Consider the following 20,150-nt stretch of genomic DNA (forward strand, 5'->3'; position numbering starts at 1 on the left):
TATAAACTTGTCTTCTGGTGGTTTCAAAGTGAAGAGAGGAGACCAGTCTGGATATAATGCTGTTTATGGAGCATTCTGGTTGATCCTCAGACTGATCTCAGAATGATCTGGTCACAGGCTGAATCTCAGACTGATCTAATGGTTTGTAAGAGGCACACATCTTTATACCCATTTTACAACTTCACACAAGGATTGATCCTTTACCTAAACAGGATCTGGAAGTGCCAGGAACTATCGTAAACATCATCTGAGTTCCTGGTGCACTGTCGTAAAGTTAACAGCTGTTCTTATCAGAGGTGTTTAAGACAGGGAATGTGTGATCTCTAAAACAGTCCAAAATGTTATAGGAGAAATGGTACAATTCAGATCCAAAGGAAAAAAACAATACAACGAGTATGATGTCCAGAATTGCAAAAAATCATGCAGGTACTGAAACACAAATTCCAGCAACTCTCATCAGTGAAGTTTTTATGGACTTTTTAAATAATAATGTCAAAAATATTAGACAAAAAATTATGTACCCAAAGCTTTTAAACTAGCAGTTATTAAAACTCTGATCAAGAAACCAAATCTTGATGCTAGAGTATTATCTAATTACAGGCCTATTTCAAACCTACCATTTTGCTAATACGGACCATGCCCGTAGAGGCTGAAACGGGGAGGCGAACTCAGAAGTCTTTTGGGGAAGAGTTCAGGGCGGCTTAATAATGCGTATGAAGCCAGACCCCCAAAAATTTACAGGAATGCTGGTCTTAAGTGCTACAGAATGGATAGGTTCAGGTACTCCGGTCAAGGGTTTGATTGGTGTCCTGATTGTGTTTAGGTGAATGAAGGGGTTAGTGAGTCTTTGAATGAACTACCTTTAATAAACTGGTGCATGACTGAGTGTCATGTGAGACAGTAGAGAAATAGCATGAGTAAGTTGAATGTCCTTTATTGATTATGATAACGGAAATTCTAGCGTGACTGGTAATTCGAGTATTCAGATGCCGCAGCGGTAAAGGCGTGATGATTGCGAAAAGTGATATAGAGTCAGAGTTGGTCTTAAGATGGACAAGATCATTGCATTGGCAGAAATCAAATTGATCAACTAATAATAGAATTTTAACGTATCACCAGCTAAATGTCATTAAGCTACGGTGTAACAATAATAGTGACATTTATCTGGGGCCACCATGATAGTGCATCAGGCTGGATGCACTGGACAGAGTGTTGCTAAGTCCAATTTCCACTTCAGTGTAATTGATGGTGATTGGGTAATAGTGAGGGGTCTGAAGCTGGCAACAATAGGTGGAAAGTGGATTAGTAGCAGCCTTGAAGTCAAGTACTACAGAGGGGCAGCGTTAATAAAGCGAGATATTCCTCGTTGGCAGGTGTGCCCTGGTGGTGCCTTTCCAATGGCATAGAGGGAATTGAGAATGGAATGGTGATCTAGAGGGATGACAGATGAGGCCAGTTAAGAAGCCCAAAAAGGTCAGCACCGCAGGAAAGGCGAGATAGAGAGAAGGCATTTTGTCACACGGGAGAAACCTCTGAAAAAGTAAAATCCAAAAGGCTTCTGAAGAGCTCAAGCAAGGTGACAAGGTAGAAAGTCAACTACAAGATAATGAAGATGCCTAGGGGGTGTTGAAAAAACAGGTGCCAGAGGTGGCGTCAAGTGCCTGAGTGCTGGTCCAACGTAACCTGGGGAGAGAGCATAAGCTGGAACTTAGGGGCTAGATAGCAGCGTGGTTGTGAAGATAGGAGGACAGGTCGACAGCACCTGGAGGAATCAGTGTGAACAGTACCATAGGAGGCAGGGTGAGGTGCTGTTGCTAGCGAGAGATGAAAGAGCAAGGTCCTCGCTGGCACCAGCTGGAAAGTTAGAAGCTGAGAGCGACAAGGCTGCATGTGAGAGGGTGAATTGAATTTGAGGTGGCGTCAAGGGCCTGAGTGCTGCATAGGCCACGCCTGAGAAGGGAGCATAAGCTGGAACTTAGGGGCTCAGAGCGCCATGATCGCGAAGAGGAGAGGTCAGGTTGAAAGTCCGCAGCTGCTGGAAGAATTAGTACGAACAGTACCATAAGAGGCAGTGTGGGGTGCAGTCGCTAGGAGAAGCTTAACTGCCAGCAGAAGCAGAAGGTAAGATCCAGCAGGAAAGGGTACAAGCCGTACAGTGGACGCAGGGCGCAGTTTGTTTGTGAGGGGAAGGCATAGGGATGAGCATCCACAGCAGTTTCTGAGGAGAGAGTGCAATCGTAGAAGTTGGAGGTGGGCGGTGCGGCCACAAAGCTATGGGGTTGGGACGAAGGTCTGTGGCATGAGAGAGGAGGGCTGTAAAGAAAGGCAGGATGCAGCAAAACTACGAGGGGAAGGGGATTAGGATGAAGGTCCACATAAGGAGAGAGGGTATGCTGTAAAGGAAGAGGTGGGGTGTGGGACAGCCGCAAAGGAGAGGATTAGGACATGGCCTGTAACGGCACCCGGGAAGATGATGAGCTGGAATGTCAGAGACTCGGAGTAGTGTAGCAGCAAGAAGTGGGAGATGAAGGTCCACCGAAGCACCTGAAAACAGAGCAGGAGTTAGAAGCTGTAGAGTGTGAGCAGCAAGGCAGCACAGAGGAGGGTCCGGTACGATAGTCCACAGCAGCATCTGAAAAGAGAGTATAAACTGGAAGCTGTGGGGTGGGAGAAGCACATCAGCAGAGGAGTCAGGATGAGGGTCTGCAGCAGCACCTAAATAGAAAAAGGAGAATTGTAATGTTAGAGGCAGGGTATGGCGCGGCCACAAATTGAAGAGGTTGGGAGGAGCGTCCATGACATATGCAAGCTGCTGATGTAGAGGCTGGGAGAATGAGACGATCGGATGGGAGCGAATCTAGGGTGAGGAAGCTGTGCAGCAAGGAAACTGCATAGAATGCCCAGAGCTCCAGGCAGGAGGCAGGCCCGCAACAGCAACCTGTAGAGGTGGTGCAAGCTGGAAAGTATGGGGCATAGAGCAGCAGCATGGGTAGAGAGTGGAAAGAAAATGAATCAGCAATGAGGGATGATGCGTAGAGACAGATGTAGAGGAAGAAAAAGGGGAGGGTTGGGATGATAAAGGGAGGGGTGGGATGATGCGTAGAGACAGATGTAGAGGAAGAAAAAGGGGGAGGGGTTGGATGATGCATAGAGATAGATGTAGAGGAAGAGAAAGGGAGGGGTGGGATGATGCGTAGAGACAGATGTAGAGGAAGAGAAATGGAGGGGTGGGATGATAAAGGGAGGGGTGGGATGATGCGTAGAGACAGATGTAGAGGAAGAGAAATGGAGGGGTGGGATGATGCATAGAGAGGACAAGAGAGAACAAAACGAACTTGGAGGGCTGTGTCTAAATGGATGCAATGCTGTCAATCAAGGCAGTGTTCAGATGGAAAGAGGAGCCGATTTGGAATGGAGGCTTAAACATGCTGCCTGCTTTTTTTTTTTTTTCTTCCAACATTTCAGATAGGACCAACTTGGCAAGCAGTGTAGGTAAACTACTGCCCTGGAGATGTGCATAAATATTGCAGATTCTAAGTCATTATCCAATTCAGCTCAGATAATTATATTATTATCAAAACAGCCCTCTAAGGCACCGACCTGTGAGACAGCAAAGACTATAAGACATTGAGGCTAATGTCTCCAGCTTAGAAACAACCAGAAAGGGTAACGGGAAGACGAAGAATACTCCAGCAGGGGGCGTTGAGTCGGAGATAGAAGGTTGTGACGTCATCGCATTGCTGCACAGGGGATCCTTAGACCGGCAGACGGGTTTCTCTCTTTTTGTCTGAGTGAGTGAAGTGGACGCCATTGTTTCGGAGCACATTGCTGGAACGCCGAGGCTGTTCTGCCGGAGAGGAGGAAATGGGAGTCTCAAGGCGCTGTAGAGCTCGTAGCTGTGGAGCAGCAGTCGTGACGACGGTAGATTTGCATTCCCCAAGACACAAGGCAGTCCCGTAGTAGCGTAGCCGGAGATGAAGATAAGGGGAGGCTCGAAGCCTTGCGCCAGCATCGGAGGCAGATGCGGGGGGTCACTCGGGAGGCCGAATGCAGCGGGAGGAGAAGCAGGAGAACAGAGCACAGATCCGGAGCGGGTAAGACATCAGAGCATAGAACAGTTGACTAAATGGACTCCTGGACTAAATGAGGCGAGTTTGTCTGACGCAGAAATGACGTGAATTTGCAGGGTATATATAGGGCTGAGAGGAGGAGGGGTTCGGGCGTGGTCCTACTCCAAAAATTATGTTATTACATAACTTAATTTATATCTAAGATCCTTACACCCTACATTGAAGTTTTCATGGACTCCTAAATATTATTCCACTACTATTATTAATAATAGATCTAATAATATGGTCATCATCATTGCTTACAATATATATACTAGGATTGTATCAGTACAAATAAGCGTAACAGCAGACCATGTAATGTGTAGTGTCCTTTGAATTTTGTTAATAATATGTAGGTATATTGACCAGAGGAGGATAGGTCCACCTTTATGAGCCTTGGTTCCTCCCAAGGTCGCCCCTGGCTTGCTCACCCTGGGGTTTTACATTTTATGTTAAAACATCTGTCATTACTGGAATTTAGAGAAGCTTCTTTGTGACAGCATCCGTTGTAAAAATGCTATACAAATAAATTTGATTTGATTTGACAGACGCTCCTCGGAGTGGTTAATGGATTGTAATGGAAAGGCACCCGAATGTTATTGGACAGCGTCATCCTCCGGCTGGACTGTCTGAGCTTTGATCTCATCGCTTTAATCTGACTCTATGTCTTCATCACGTACTGGAAGTCCCTCTTGTAGTGGAGTATGGATCGAGAAATGAAAAATTCTGAGTGAGGAACTCTCCACTCTAACAAGGATTTTCGTTTGCAACAGAATCCAACATTCCACAGGATTGTATGTGTGTGCGCAGATCCGTTTTAAAACACACACACAAACTCACCTAAAGTCTACATCAAAGGACGCCTGGTTACGGCCAGATAACAAGCCCATTTTTATGATGCTTTTAAGAAAAAGAAGAACAAACAAAGTGGGGAGTTATAATCCCGGTTTATGGCCGTGGCGCCTAAATGTCGGAACGTTATCTCCTGACCAACTAACAGGTGGCCCCAAAAAATTGACCTTGCACTGAACTCCTGGAAACTCATCCGCAAAGGATGAACAACATGGATCAACAGTCCACATGGATTCCCCCAAGTGGACATTGGCGAAACTACGCCTCGCCCGAGGTCGCCTAAACAATAACGAAAATTAATCAAATTCTGATAAATATGTGTATGCGATATGTATGAATGTCACTCTTTGTGTCCTCAGACAAACGTGTACCAATCAATGAAGTGATGTGTATTACTGTTTTCAATCATGAAAGAAAACTTCTGTCTCTAACTAAGAAAACGAATTAATATCTTCTAACATAATATTGTAAATTGGACGTAAGCACGACGCACCCCAAATAAAACTTTATGTAGGTGTTTGATATTAAAAATCCAGGACACTCATTGTGATATGTCACTAACATATATAGGAAATTTCGGTACACGCAAATTTTCTATCTTATTACTTTTTGAATCTCTGATCCTGCCTTCCCCCTTTCCTGTCTCATGAAGCCAGTCATGTGAGCCTCGGACCCCGGATCCAATCAAAGGAAGGATACCTCCCAATAAGGTGTGACCGCGCTACCTTTGAAAAGAGGGTGCCGACTCATTTTCTCTCTCTTCATTTTTTTACTCTTCAATTTTACTCTTCTCTTGCTCTCTTGCTCTCTTACTTCTGAACGCTTTTACGCGTTCTCTTTGTTTTATTTCTTTAAGCTCCAACATCTCCAAGTGAGACGTTTTCTCCTCCTCACGCCGACGAACAAAGACTCTTGAAGAACCTCACTAAGCTCCTAGGAGATGTCTTGAGTTAGCTAGTGTGAAAGAAATCTACGAATATGTCGAGTGATTTGAATACCTTCTTTTCTTTTAATCGTGTTTATGTTTTATCGCTCAATCTAAGTTTAATCTCACGAGTGATCAAAGCAGGTGAAACTTATTCGTGGCCAGAATAAGATATCACCTCTTTAGATTAGTTGAAAGCGGATATATTAGCTTTATAAACCGACTTCTGAGGGCACAGTCTCTGGAGAATCGACTGACGAGCTAAACACTCTGAAGAAGCCACCCCACTCCGGGGAGAGACCAGCCAAGCCTGCAATTCTCCGAAAAAGGGTACTCCCGAGCGACATCACCCCGCCTAAGGCCGAGAGTGCCTTACTCAACCTGGAGGGAATCTCCTTCACAAGCGGGCCTACATTCCACAACTCGGGAAGGACGAGAAACAACCCCTAGAGCACGGAGGTTAAACAGCGGGACTCAACGGCTCTGTAAAACGGCAAACGAGTAAGCAAGCTAAGATTCATTCATTCTCCAGAAGCTGATGCCTAATTAAGTCTCTTGATAAATTTTATACGTTAATTAAACCTCAGTTAGCAACACATTAGTCACAAGCCTTAGTGCCTAGCTTATCTTTAAAGTCGAATCGGCTTCCCCTGCGTTGATGCCGTGAGATTTCAAGATTATGCTATGTTAAGTAAATATCCTTCTTCCTTTTGTTAATAAATACCTTCATTATTTGAAATCACAGTGTGTAGAGTCTGTTCATTAAAGGTCTGAAAATCCTGAAGATCTCACTTAGCTTGACTATCATTCATTCTCAAACTAATTATTAACGTTTTAATTGATTAAGCCAATTATAAACTTTAATTACTATCGTTAGTCAAATATCAGTAATCATAAGAGTTTGAATAAGATCAATGCTATAAACACAATATATAAATATATATATATTATATATTTATATATATCACGGTGTATACCCAACATACACTACACTCTTGAGTTCTGAGGTTCAGAACCTCTATGGACTGGGACACAGCACAGCAGAATGTTAAATCAGAGAGACAGGAAGCTTTACTTTAACATACACACCCTTCTTTTTTTCATAAGAGCAGGGGAGAGTACGCCATCTGACCAGAAATAGTCTCTCATATGCACACGCGCACACACGCACACACACACACATCTATTTTATTGTAGGGTGCTGGGGTGTGTAGCTGTATGTTTAAGCTGTGTAGTGTCAGAAGGAGTAATCATTTATTAATCTCATCTGGAAACAGAGGTTTTTTAATCAAGACTGAACTATAATTGACCGTTGATCTCCAGCTCAGCCCCACATCAAGGCAGAGAGGACCCCCCCCCCCTCGTGTCTTACGTCGATATTCATATTACTCACTGGCGATTTCAATATCCACATGGACTCTATTATTGATAAACATTGTGCTGACTCTTGGACATTTTAACTAGTTTCAATTTCACCCAGTAAGTCAACTTTCCTACTCATTCTCGAGGACACATCTTGGACATAGTCTGCTCCACTGGCATCCACATTGACACCCTCTCACACATGGACCTTGCTATCTCAGACCACCAGGCCACCTTTCATATTAACATCCCTAGCCCCCACCATAATCAAATCCGTACCATAACTTATCGCAAACTTAAGTCTCTCTGTCCCACCACCCTTTCTGCACTTACCTCAGCCCGCACATCTTTTTACTCTGGCATTATTCATTCTGGCTCCTCTAACCCTCACACCCTCTTCTCTACTGTTAAAAAACTACTCAACCTAGATATGGTAACACAATCATTCACTACAGACAAATGCAATAACTTCATGAACTTTTAAAACTTAAAATAGACAATATTCATCTATAGCTTTCCTCTATACCTACTGCCAACGCTGATCAACCATGTTTTTCTACTGGTTTCCCTCTTAATTCTCTTGCCTCCCTATCACACATCTCAGCCGCTGACCTCAATAAACATTTTTCCAAAATCAAACTCTCCACCTGCCCCTTGGATCCTATCCCATCGTCATTAGTTAAATCATGTCTCTCCTGCCTCACTCCACTTACTTTGGACATCATAAACTCATCATTTACGTCTGGTACTGTCCCCCCTGCCTTCAAACTAGCCACAATCACACCAATACTCAAAAAACCTGGACTAGACCATAACAACCCCGGCAATATTTGCCCCATCTTCAACCTTCCGTTCATTTTTAAAATCCTGGAATGGTCAGTATCTCTACAATTGAAACAACATCTCCACTCTAACCAGCTTTATGTGTCCTTTTAATCTGGATTTCTCAGCAACCACAGTACAGAAACAGCCCTCATGAAAGTAACAAATGACCTGCTAGCCACAGACTTTGGTAACCTTTCCATCCTCCTCCTCCTGGATCTCAGCTCAGCCTTTGACACAATAGATCATTCCATGCTCCTCCACGATTTACAGATGCACATTGGTTCAGCTCTTTCGTGGTTCACATCCTACCTCTCCAATAGATTTCAATACAACTCCATAAACAACTGTACATCTCACACCAATGGAGTAACCTATGGAGTCCCTCAAGGCTCAGTGCTTGTTCCCCTCCTTTTCATACTGCACATGTTACCCCTTGGACATATCATTCGCCATCATGGACTTCAGTTTAACAGATACGCCGATGACATACAACTTTATTTATCCAATAAAACCATCACCCCGCCACAGTCTTTATCCTCAACAACTCTCTCATTGCAATAAAATAATGGATTACCAATAACTTCCTCAAACTCAACTGTAATAAATCTGAAACAATCATAACTGGTCCCAAATCCCTCCTTCCCTCTACCCAGCACTTCTCACTCTCCATTAATGTACACAGTGTCACCCCCTCCCCTCAGATCAGATACCTCGGTTTTATTTTTAACCCCACCCTTTCATTCCAACCTCACATTAGACAACTCACCAAAACAGCCTTCTTCCATCTCAGCAATATTGCCCACCTTTGCCCCATCGTATCTACCTCTGCTGCAGAAACCCTAATCCATGCCTTCATCTCTTCCAGACTTGATTAATGCAATAGCCTCCTCTATGGTCTTCCCTTCACCCACCTACAAAAAACACATCACCGCGGTCCTTCAAAAGCTCCACTGGCTTCCCATACAACAACGAATCCACTATAACATCCTTCTGATAACATATAAAACCTGTCAACGACCTGTCCCCCCCCTATATATTTTTGACCTCCTGCAGCATCACTGTCCATCTCGTCGCCTTTGATCATCGGACTCCAATCTCCTCACTCCCATCACCAAAGGTAAGCACCGTACCTCGGGGGACAGGGCATTTGCCATAGCTGCTCCCACCCTCTGGAATCCTCTCCCTTCACACATCCGTGCTTCAGACTCACTACAAACATTTAAAAATCAATTAAAAATGTATCTTTTTAAGCAGGTTTCAGCATCCACTAACATCCCTCCTTTCTGTTATTGTTCCCAAATCTAACAATATTAATGTGCTTATATACTTTTACCCAACAGGAATTAAAGTATTATAAGCACATGATAATATTTGACTCACATGAGCACCCCATAGCATGAAAGAGACCTCAGACCTCTGACCCTCAAAGTGGTGACAAGAACTTCTGGATGAGCGACGAAGAAGGCCACATGCTCCCTCAGAATGATCTTCTGAGTAAAGGCCCAGGAGAGACCTGCATGGACGTGTCTCTCAACAGGAGGCAGATCAGCGATGACGGAGAATCCCCACAAAGACCTTCAGAACGCCACCAACTCCGACGGAGTGGTCGCCATATCTAAGATGTCTCTGGCCAAATGGGGGAAGAGGAACTACAGAGAGAGATAATATGAAGCACTATATGTAACTTCATTTTGACAGGTCATTTGGACCTGAACTTTATGAAAGAATATGAAATTTATATTAACTTGTATAGATAATTTTATCAACATATGCTTGGGTACGTGTATTACGAAACAAATCAGGAGCTGAGGTAAGGAATGCTTTTGAGTCTATTCTTACGGATGGGAGAGTTCCTAAAACACTGCAAACTGACCAAGGAAAAGATATTTTTTAATAAAAACTTATTAATGAACAGGTATAACGGTGACAGGACAGAAAGCTTCCGTCTGTGAACGTTTTAACAAGACACTTAGGAATAAAATATGGAAATATTTCACAGCTGTTAATATGAGAAAATACATGGATGTGGTACAGGATATGGTCCATGCATACAATCATAATCACCACAGTGCTATCAAAATGAAACCTGTTGTGGTTAATGAAACAAATTCATCAATTTTTTATTAAAAACTTATTTTCCTTGGTCAGTCCAAACTTTTATTCTGTTCCGATTCTTTAAACAATTGTTCAATGTTTTCAAAACATTCTTTATATAATTATTTCCAGTCATCCCATTGTATTTCACGCATGAATCTCTGCCTGAAAATCCTGTATTAGGAGCATTTCTTTTACGACTGTATAATATATACAAGCACACAATGAACTTACCTTTAACATTTCTCACCGTTTGGAGAGCAAATGTGTGCAATGTCACATCCCTTGTTGAATTCCAAGGTTTTATGAGGATCTTGAATTGTTGAAAAGTATACAAATTACCGTACATAATTTTGGCATTCATCTCATCGCAATGATTCTGGACCCCATTCCAATCATTGTGATGAAGGCTAAATTTTTCTGTGGCATCTTTGGAACTCTGTTGAGCTTTTGAAAAATGATACGCTGTCTTTCTCTTCATCAAACTCATATCCAAAATAGAGCCCATTTTTTAATCGGCACACTTTAACCTTGTCTGACTCAGAGCAGTGAATATGTTCGGTTAAAAGACGTTGCAGGTAACTTTCTTGGAGTATGTAAAATAATTAGCCATCGTGTCTGTTCTTCTCTATTAAAACAAATCTTCTGATCACGAGCAACTAATATATTCTGACACCTCAGCGCTAAGATACCCATCTAAAAATTCTGAGTCATTTATCATAAAAAAACAGATGTGTGTAACAAGGGGTGGTTGGGAGGGGTCCTATGCTCACTGTGTATAAAAGTTTTTTGAAGATATAAAAAAACCAATGAATGCTTTTATTTTCAAAAAAGTTTTTTATCACTAAAACACTAATTGAAGTTGGAGTCAGATAATTAAATATATAAAATAATGTATTTGGGTAAATCATTCAATTTTCATGTTTAGAACAGCTTGTGATATCTGTTTTAACCTCCCTAACACATTCGTACCCCCTCCCACCCCTCAAAAAAAGGTCGTGACAGTAGTGCTTAGGGGTGTTAATGTTATCTGTTTGTGTCTGTTTGTGGGTGTAGCAAGGGGGTGGTTGGGAGAGGGGACCGGTTGTAAACCTGGGCAGGGGTCATATGCTAGCTTGTGTATAAACGTTTTTTGAAGGGGGAAAAAAATGAATGCTTTTATTTCAAAACAATTTTTCATCAATCATTTTAAGTTGGAGTCAGATAATTATATATAAAATAATGTATTTGGGTAAATCATTCAAAATTAATGTTTAGAACAGCTTGTGATATCTGTTTTAACCAGAGTCTTGAAATCTAACCTCCCCTGAACACATTCACAGATCGTAAACCCTTTAGATTCTTACTTCATATCAATGAAAAATATATAGTAAATTAAAATATAAGATTTAAAACAAAATTATACAAATCTTTTAATAGGTATGGTATCTATTGAATACATATACTTGTGTTTGTGGGTGTGCGTGTAGCAAGGGGGTGGTGGTTGGGGGGTGTTAATGTTATCTGCATGTGTCTGTTTGTGGGTGTGCGTGTGTGTGTGTTTGCAAGTAATTGTATGAACTGTTGTTATCTGTTTGTGGGTGTGTTTCTGATTACGTGACAGACGTTTGTTATCTATATATGTATGTGTGCGTGCGTGTGATCAATGAATGTTTATTATTGGTTAAGGGGAAGGGGTGGGACTTCCGACTAAAATTCACGTTTATGATTGGTTAAGGGGAGGGTGGGAATTCCGGTCAAATGGATGCTTCTAATTGGTCGAGAGGGCGGGGCCATACCCAAAAGGGGCAGGGCACACTCTCATTGGTCCAAATGACCTGTCAAAATGAAGGTCTCATAATAGAGCCTCATATTATCTCTCTAACGACCGCTGCTGCAATGCTCCAAGGCCTGTGTCTATGATGTTCCATGGATACGTAAAGTCACATGGTTTCATTTCTTTCAATGTTCAGGAGATTGGTGCTGAATGCTTTTCTGGGATAAACTATAGCTTTTCTAGAATTTAGGGTAATTATCATAGAGAAATTCCCTCATATTAATCTCCCTGTTCCCTCATGTGTCGTTGTAATATATTTCATTATATGAATGTATAATCAATACACATTATTTGATATTACATTTAATAAACCAGTTGTGTGATAAAACCAATCATTGGTTATTTGTTTGTGTGTGCACTTTTCTTGTACGGAATTATTACTTTTAGTTCAGATTCAATTTTGGAGCCAAGAACCTACAGCGGTTCAATGAGCATAATAATTCATTAATAATATTTAATCCTGCTATATCATATGTAAAGTCATCCAGCATGATGACCTACTTGTCCAAGCTAATATTGGACCGGTAAAGTAATTACATATTACTTACAAACACGGAGCTTGGAGGCTGTGGGTTCGATTCCCGCTCCGGGTGACTGTCTGTGAGGAGTTGGTGTGTTCTCCCCGTGTCCGCGTGGGTTTCCTCCGGGTGCTCCAGTTTCCTCCCACAGTCCAAAAACACACATTGCAGGTGGATTGGTGACTCAAAAGTGTCCGTAGATGTGAGTGTGTGAGTGGATGTGTGTGTCTGTTGCCCTGTGAAGGACTGGCGCCCCCACCAGGGTGTATTCCCGTCTTGCGCCCAATGATTCCAGGTAGGCTCTGGACCCACCGCGACCCTGAATTGGATAAGCGGTTACAGATAATGAATGAATTAATTAATTAATAATTAAATAATAATTCATTATTACTGACTCCGCTACAGCTGAGAATTTGAGATAAGTATTCTCTCTCCCACTGCTGCAGCTCCTCATTAACATTCAGCTCCATCCACTTGACTGTCTGAGTGTGTTTGGAGTCACTGTAGCAGATGGTGGATGTGGTGGATCTGGATCAGAACCCGAGGCTTGTTTATACATTTACATCATCTTTAAACTGACCCATGATCATCATCTTTCAGAGATGACCACAGTTTGTTCAAACTCACAACCAATCACATCTAACCGTCCAGCAGCTTTCAGCCTTCTACAGAGGAATGTGTGTGTGTGTATATCCACATCTCTCCTCCTGATAGTCCAGTATTATTTGAGGATATCATAAAATCCTAGTTTTAGTGGTTAAAAGGATAAGCACCAGCTATATGAAAGTGTCAAACAAATAAATACAGTGGAATCTGAGTTCCTAACTTATGCTTATTGATAGTCAGAAAAATGTTATTTCTTACTAATTCAAGGAATAAGGTTTAAAAGACCGTTGGTCTCCCCCCCACCCAAACTGTGTTCGGAAACTCTAATAGGCGTCTTGCATGTGACGTAGATGATGTACAACAACTCTAGAAGTTGCACTTTATTTAATGCAAAATGACGAAAAGGTGTGTTGTTTTTGGGTGAAATAAATCAGTGTACAGTGGGACATCTGTGCACAAATGGCCCAAAGATCCCAAAATATCCAGAAAATGGACTAAATTTGTCAACTTTAAACTGGCACTTTGGAAAGGACCATCCGCTCACTCCGTTATCTGTAGCTCATTTGACTGGTGCTTTTCCAACAATATGGGCATGTAAGGAAACCAACGAAAGGTGTTCAAGAGCCTCTGTAACATGGAGGTAAACAGAGTAATTACACTTACTTTGCCCGTTTAGTTAGTGTTAGTTAATGTTAGCTTGACTTGCTAAACTTGGTGGCTCAGATTATACTAGGCTATGTAGTTGCATTAGAGGTTTATATTGTCGAATGAATTCGAGTCACGAATCACATTTACAAGAATAACGGTACCTCTAAATTTGAGTTTAACTTATTGCTAGGCTATTGTCATGAATAATGTTGATTATTTAGCTAGCTAGATACTGTCATAACAGTCAGTCATAACGGTGTTTTACCGCGCCGTTCAACTGTTGTCCACTTGTGACGTCACGGTTGCGTTCAAGAATTTCCGTAGCAAGCTCTGGTTTTTCCGTCAATTTAATAAATTTGTCAGTTTTAAAGCAAATTAAGCAGCTATTTTCATTTTAATTCATACTTATATATGTCAGTACCTAAAATAATGTGAAATATTCATGGAGGTCCATTAAGTGGTGCTTAGCCTTTAATAAATACTTCATTATATTAAATCAAGTGTGCCATTTATTTAAAAATCCATACAATCAAGGAGAACATCTGGAAACACACATTGTTCTTCACAATTGCTCACAACACAGCTACTACTTTTTAAAACAAAACACTTTTACTGTATTTATGTTTTTGTGTTTATTGCAATTATTTATAATTTTATACAAACACCAAACCTACTGAAAATATACATTATTTTAAGTAATAATAATAATAATAATAATAATAGAAGGACTGGCGCCCCCTCCAGGGAGCACTCCATGGACCCACCGGGACCCTGATTTGGATAAGCGGTTACAGATAATGAATGAATGAATAATAATAATAGTAGTAGTAGTAGTAGTAATAGTTGTAGGTGTTAAAACTTTAGTCTTGCTGTACTGCTGTGGAGTGAGATGTGGGTATTTTAATGTGGGGTTGTAGTTTGTTTAAGATCCACCACCCAAATCATACCTGCTCTGTGGGGGTCCTGACCTTTGATGACATGACTACAATGTGTAACTGTAGAAATACAGCGTGACTCGAGTGGATATTGGAGCTGAGAGAGTGGAAAGTGGAGCTGAGAGAGTGGACAGTGAAGGGACAATAAAGCTGAGATAGGGGACAACGAGAATACAGTCAGTGTGGAGGACAGTGGGAGGTGTGTGTGGACTGTGGAAAGTGTGTAAATGGAAGATCTAAGCATTGTGTAATAAATCCACTCCTTCTTTAAAAAATTACTTTCTTTTCTATAATGTTTAACATTCATAAGATGAAGAATCAATCATCTTTGAAAGAACCAATTTATGCTCCATAAAACAGGCCCCTGATATTGGGCAATCATGTTTAAAACAGGGATTGTACAGAATCTGACAAATCCAGGCCAATAGGCGTCAATGTAAGAGCTGGTTTATGATGTGAAGATATATCATTGACACCTAGTGGTCTGTATGTATTAGATTCTACTCCTGTGTGGGAGGACCTACTCTATGGAGCACAAACTGATTAATTCAGGGATGACAGAGCAGTTTTTGGGTTCAAGAGACGTTGTGTAAACTAGGGTAAAGGGACACGGATCCTGCTGGTTCAGGAAGGAACCACAAGCTTTAAAGCTTTTTTTTTTTTTTTTTTTTTTTTTTTTTTTTTTTTATTGAAATCATTTTTATTTAAAACGTTTCTTTTTATTAAAATTTTTATTAAGTGTACAAATATGTTTTCATGTTTTTGTGTAATGTATAATTGCAAATCCAAACCTTATCTGCTCTTTTGTCATTTTATTGTAACTTTTGTGTCGTATTAAAATTCACAATTTTCCTTTGATTAAAAAAATGAGCTTAAAAAGGAAGTCTTAATGTGCTATATTCATGATCACTAACATCGTTATCTCATCTTTAAATAGTCAAAACAAAAGTCACATGTAGTGTGATGAAAATTTGTTTATAGAAATGATTCATAATCAATAGAGATATTTTTAATCAGCAATGGCCACGCATGCTTGTGTAAACTGAAATTGTTTTATTCCTAATTCTCTGTGTGAAACAGCAGACTTATGTGTGTGTGTGTGTGTGTGTGTGTGTTTCAAATAACATATCGACACTTTCCGTTCAATTGGAAAGTGTCTCCAGACCAAAGAGGTAGAGGGGGAGGCACAGGCCATGTCTGGAAAGGTGTTAGAAATACAGGAGATAGTGGAAAACAAATGGTGGGAAACTCAGAGTTTTGGGAAAAGGATACAGTGAAAGATGATTGAAATGTAAAAGAGCGAACAGATGGTGAACTTCAAAGGGTTTTCCAGGTATAAAAAGACGCTGATCAAAAATGGTCAGCAGAGAGGTTTAAACAGCGTTGCGCGCATGTTACTCTCTCATGTTAATAAATTGCTGCCTCAGTTGATGCCGACTCAAGAGCTGTCTTATTTTCTGTCATGATTTTCCACCACAGTAGTTTTGCATAAAATATTATCCCCAAGAATGGAACAAATCCATCACATGCATTTGCAGCGCTTTTCCCTGATGACGCTTGTAGCAAATGCAGAGGCCAATACATTTTTCAATCACTATTTTCACACTACTTCATTTTTAGGTAATTTTTTTTGTTGAATAAAAGGAGAACTGTGATTTTTAAATACGATACAATAGTTACCACAAAACAAGACTAAAGCAGAGAATTTGAGATGAAATGGATGATTGGGGGGCTAAGCTTTAACCAGAGGGGTCTGGTCTAGGATATTTGCTTCATAGCGACATTTTTTTTTTTGACGAGGTATAAAGTAAGCAAAGCAAGGAGCTGCTGTATTTACAAAAAAAAAAAAAAAAACCTTTACCTACCTAATGTACCTAATTGGTAGAAAAACAAAACTGAGTTGTAATAACTATGAACTCATTATGTACAAAGATCTGTAAAATATACAGTCATAACGTCATTAAAGATCAATTAAATATCAATTCAGTCTGCCCTAAACACTGCAGTGTTTAATGCATGAACATTTTAACTGGCTTTTTCAGCAGGCTTACTTTACCTTCATCAATAATCAGCTTTTCTCTTTAGCTTGCATAATGCTATTTCAGCTAGTGCATCAGTGGCTTTTCAATTTGGTTAATTAAGATTGTAGCAAACATTCAATTAATGTATTTTATTGTGTTGTTTAACACTTGTTAATCCTTCTCAACTGTAGTCAATCAGATAAAACATTTTGTTTTCAGACAGTTATGAAGCCAATTGCCATCAGGACTGTCAGTGTCTGTCAGTAGCTTTTTTGAACAATGGCAAAGCAGAATCTGTCCATGTATTTTGCCAACACTGTATTATTTTAATTTGTTCCTTAATTACAATAATATCTGAAGTGAAAGATTCATATTGGTCTATGAATCTAAAAGACAGTCTCGTCCTCGTTACATTATCGAATGTCCAGTCAAAAGGTCATAGAATTAATTGCTTAAGACTCATATTTGTCTTACACCCAATGCGTGTTAATGTTATTGTTAATCTATATGAAAATCAATTATCTAGTGTGATTTTTGTGTAATTCATCTGTGATGAGTTGAGGGAGAATAGATAGAGCTGTGTGTTTCCATCGATTCCAAATGGAACGCATCTTTAAGAGTCCAAATACGGGAAGATTCCATATTTTTTTATGGATGGTGGGCAACACTAACAGAAAGCAATACAGATTGAGAGCCAACAGCATCAAACAGCAGCAGGTCCCCTAGGTCCTAGTGTGACCAAATTTAATTATTTTGTTAATATGGATTCATTTAGTGGATTAGACCCCCTAAATCAGGTCTAATGACATTTGATGGAATAAATCACCTCATAAAACATTACATCCAGCATTAAATCTATTGGTTGTGTAGTAATTTTTTCCATGAAAAATAATCCAGGGTACACATAGATGAATTCACATAGATAGGTGACACACATAGAGGGCATGGAAATTCCCCTTTGTCTGAGATGGGGAATGATAGACAAGTTTGAGAACCACTGCCATAAAACTATACTCCCAGCATTAGGATATGTATTTGTGCTGGCCCAAAGTGATTAAGGACCTCAAATTCCCCCCAGAATGTCAGTCTCATATACATTTTTTTTTTTGTGCACAATTGCTCAGTATACCATATTTCCAGTTGAATTAAAGTATAAAATCAGTTCAGGCCTAACATGGGGAGACTAGGCCTATGTTCAAGATTTGTATTCCCGCCAGAATTTCAGTCACATATTCCCTTTTTCTATTGTTTGTTTTTGGTTTGTTTTTCTACTGTGTATGCACATATAATAGTAATTATCTAGTAAACTATGCAGAAATATTGGATGAGTCAAAATTAGATTGAATAATCTCTGAATAAAAGACTCTATAATGAAATAGCAGGGTTAAATTTAGTATGAGAATAAACAGTAAACTGAAATTATTTCTCTCACCACACCCATTGTATTGTATACTTTTTCAGAGATGCTAAAAATTAGTTTTCTTCTCTAGAAAAATAAACTCAGGAAGAGGAACAAATGTTGGTACATGAACATGGGAAAAATAACCAATCAAGAATTAAACTATATGTCTGCACTCTGCTCAGGAAACTGTTGGAATCTGAGTGGCTTTCTTTTTAGGAAATGTTTGTGCTACAGGGCAAACAGGGCTGGCCAGTATATTTTCAGTATATTATTTTAATATAATTTTAATTTTCACACCTGTAGCATTTTTTTATTTTTTTTATTCTGTTAAATTACAGTAAAATAATTTACATTTGTTAGAAAGTGATTAATTTCATATAAATTCTACAATTTACTCTGATTGTCTTAGAATATGTTTTAGGTTACTGTGAACTCTGTATTGTGTATCATCGGTTTAACCTTGATGTTTGGCGGGGAGGGGGGTGGGGGGGGGGGTTGTTTATGGAACAATTGAGGGTGATAACATTTTCTATAATATGTGTACACTCCCACTAATGGTGGGAGAAAGTAACCAAGCCGCGACCAAGAAACAAAACCAAAAACAACTAAAATTGCCAGTAATTTACTGTAAATGTTACAGTAATTTTCTTTAGAGAATAGATATGATATGTGTATTTTTATTGGTCTTCAATATGATTGTTTATTTTTTAATTGCATTAATCAGAAAGTCTGCTAACATTTTCTGTGATGGAAGAGCATGTAATGTTTATCAAAACTGCAACAGTAACTATTCAGAGCATATACTGAGGCCTAAGTAATTATATATTTTTCCAAATGATCCTTGATGAATTACATATTTACTCTGCATGAAATATCACAACTTTACAATAGGGGACACAAATACTCTTAAGTAATATAGAAGTACTGGTATTAACACATTATTCATTTTAATGATTAATGAACACATGTTGAGGTGTCAGTACTTAGTGTTATTTCCCAGTGATCCTTAATGTACTACTTAGGAGTTCTGCATGAAATTGTCCAACTTTACAATAGACCTTTTTTTTGTATGTAAATGGAAATGATGTGGTTTGTGGGTGGAGCTTAATTAGTGGCAGAAAGTCACAGTGAGCATAGTGGTGTCAAGTGTAGGCCAATGGGAATATGACTAATCTGGATGCTTTCTCTGGTTGTTTTATTAGCTTATCTTTAGTAAAAGAGAGGCTGTCCTACACTAACAAGCTAACTCTTAGTAATGGTGTTAGGTTTCTTGACCCATACTCACTGTCGGGTAAGTGGGTCAAGGAACCAACTAAATGGCCAAAATTAGAGAGGCCGGATATCTTCATATAGATTGTGGAAAAACCCAGTGTGTATACAAAAGAAATAGGCATAAAATCTCTCGATGGTATGTCCAGGATATTGAATACCAATATTTGACGGATGCTTTTTGCTCTTTACAGACCGAAATACTGCCTATGGTATTTACCATTATGAAATAGCTGAGAATTATGCCAGCTTTGTGGTTGCTGCTTTCACAATTTTTTTGTTATTAAGTACATCATTGATTTTGCATTTGTGTGTGATAAATAGTGACGAAAAACATTGCCTGATATGAAATGTGCACTGCAGAGGTGAGAATTTTGGCTGATTTCATCAGTCCGGTCTGCCTGTTTAATAGCTTGTAACCGTAAACGTCTGCTTTTTCCCTCAGAGTACATCTTCAACAATGGTATCCTATAAAATAAAGATAATTTGCTTTTCCATTCCAATTTTGGCATCCATCAGCACAAGCAGGGATTTGGCTGATTTGACTACAAATCCTCTAATACTGATCTCCACCGGTCATACATGTGCCTGCCACCTACGTTCTCTCACCTCAGCCACCAAGTCTACATACTTCAGCTTTTTCCTTTCTAATGCTTTATCTCCTGCATCTTCCTATGGAATTATATGAAATAAACTATCCGTTTACTTTCAGAGTCTAGCACCATGTCTGGCCTCAGTGTAGCTAACACAATGCACTCTGGGACCTGC

The sequence above is a fragment of the Hoplias malabaricus genome, chromosome X1 (genome assembly GCF_029633855.1).
Source record: "Hoplias malabaricus isolate fHopMal1 chromosome X1, fHopMal1.hap1, whole genome shotgun sequence".
Taxonomy (NCBI): domain Eukaryota; kingdom Metazoa; phylum Chordata; class Actinopteri; order Characiformes; family Erythrinidae; genus Hoplias; species Hoplias malabaricus.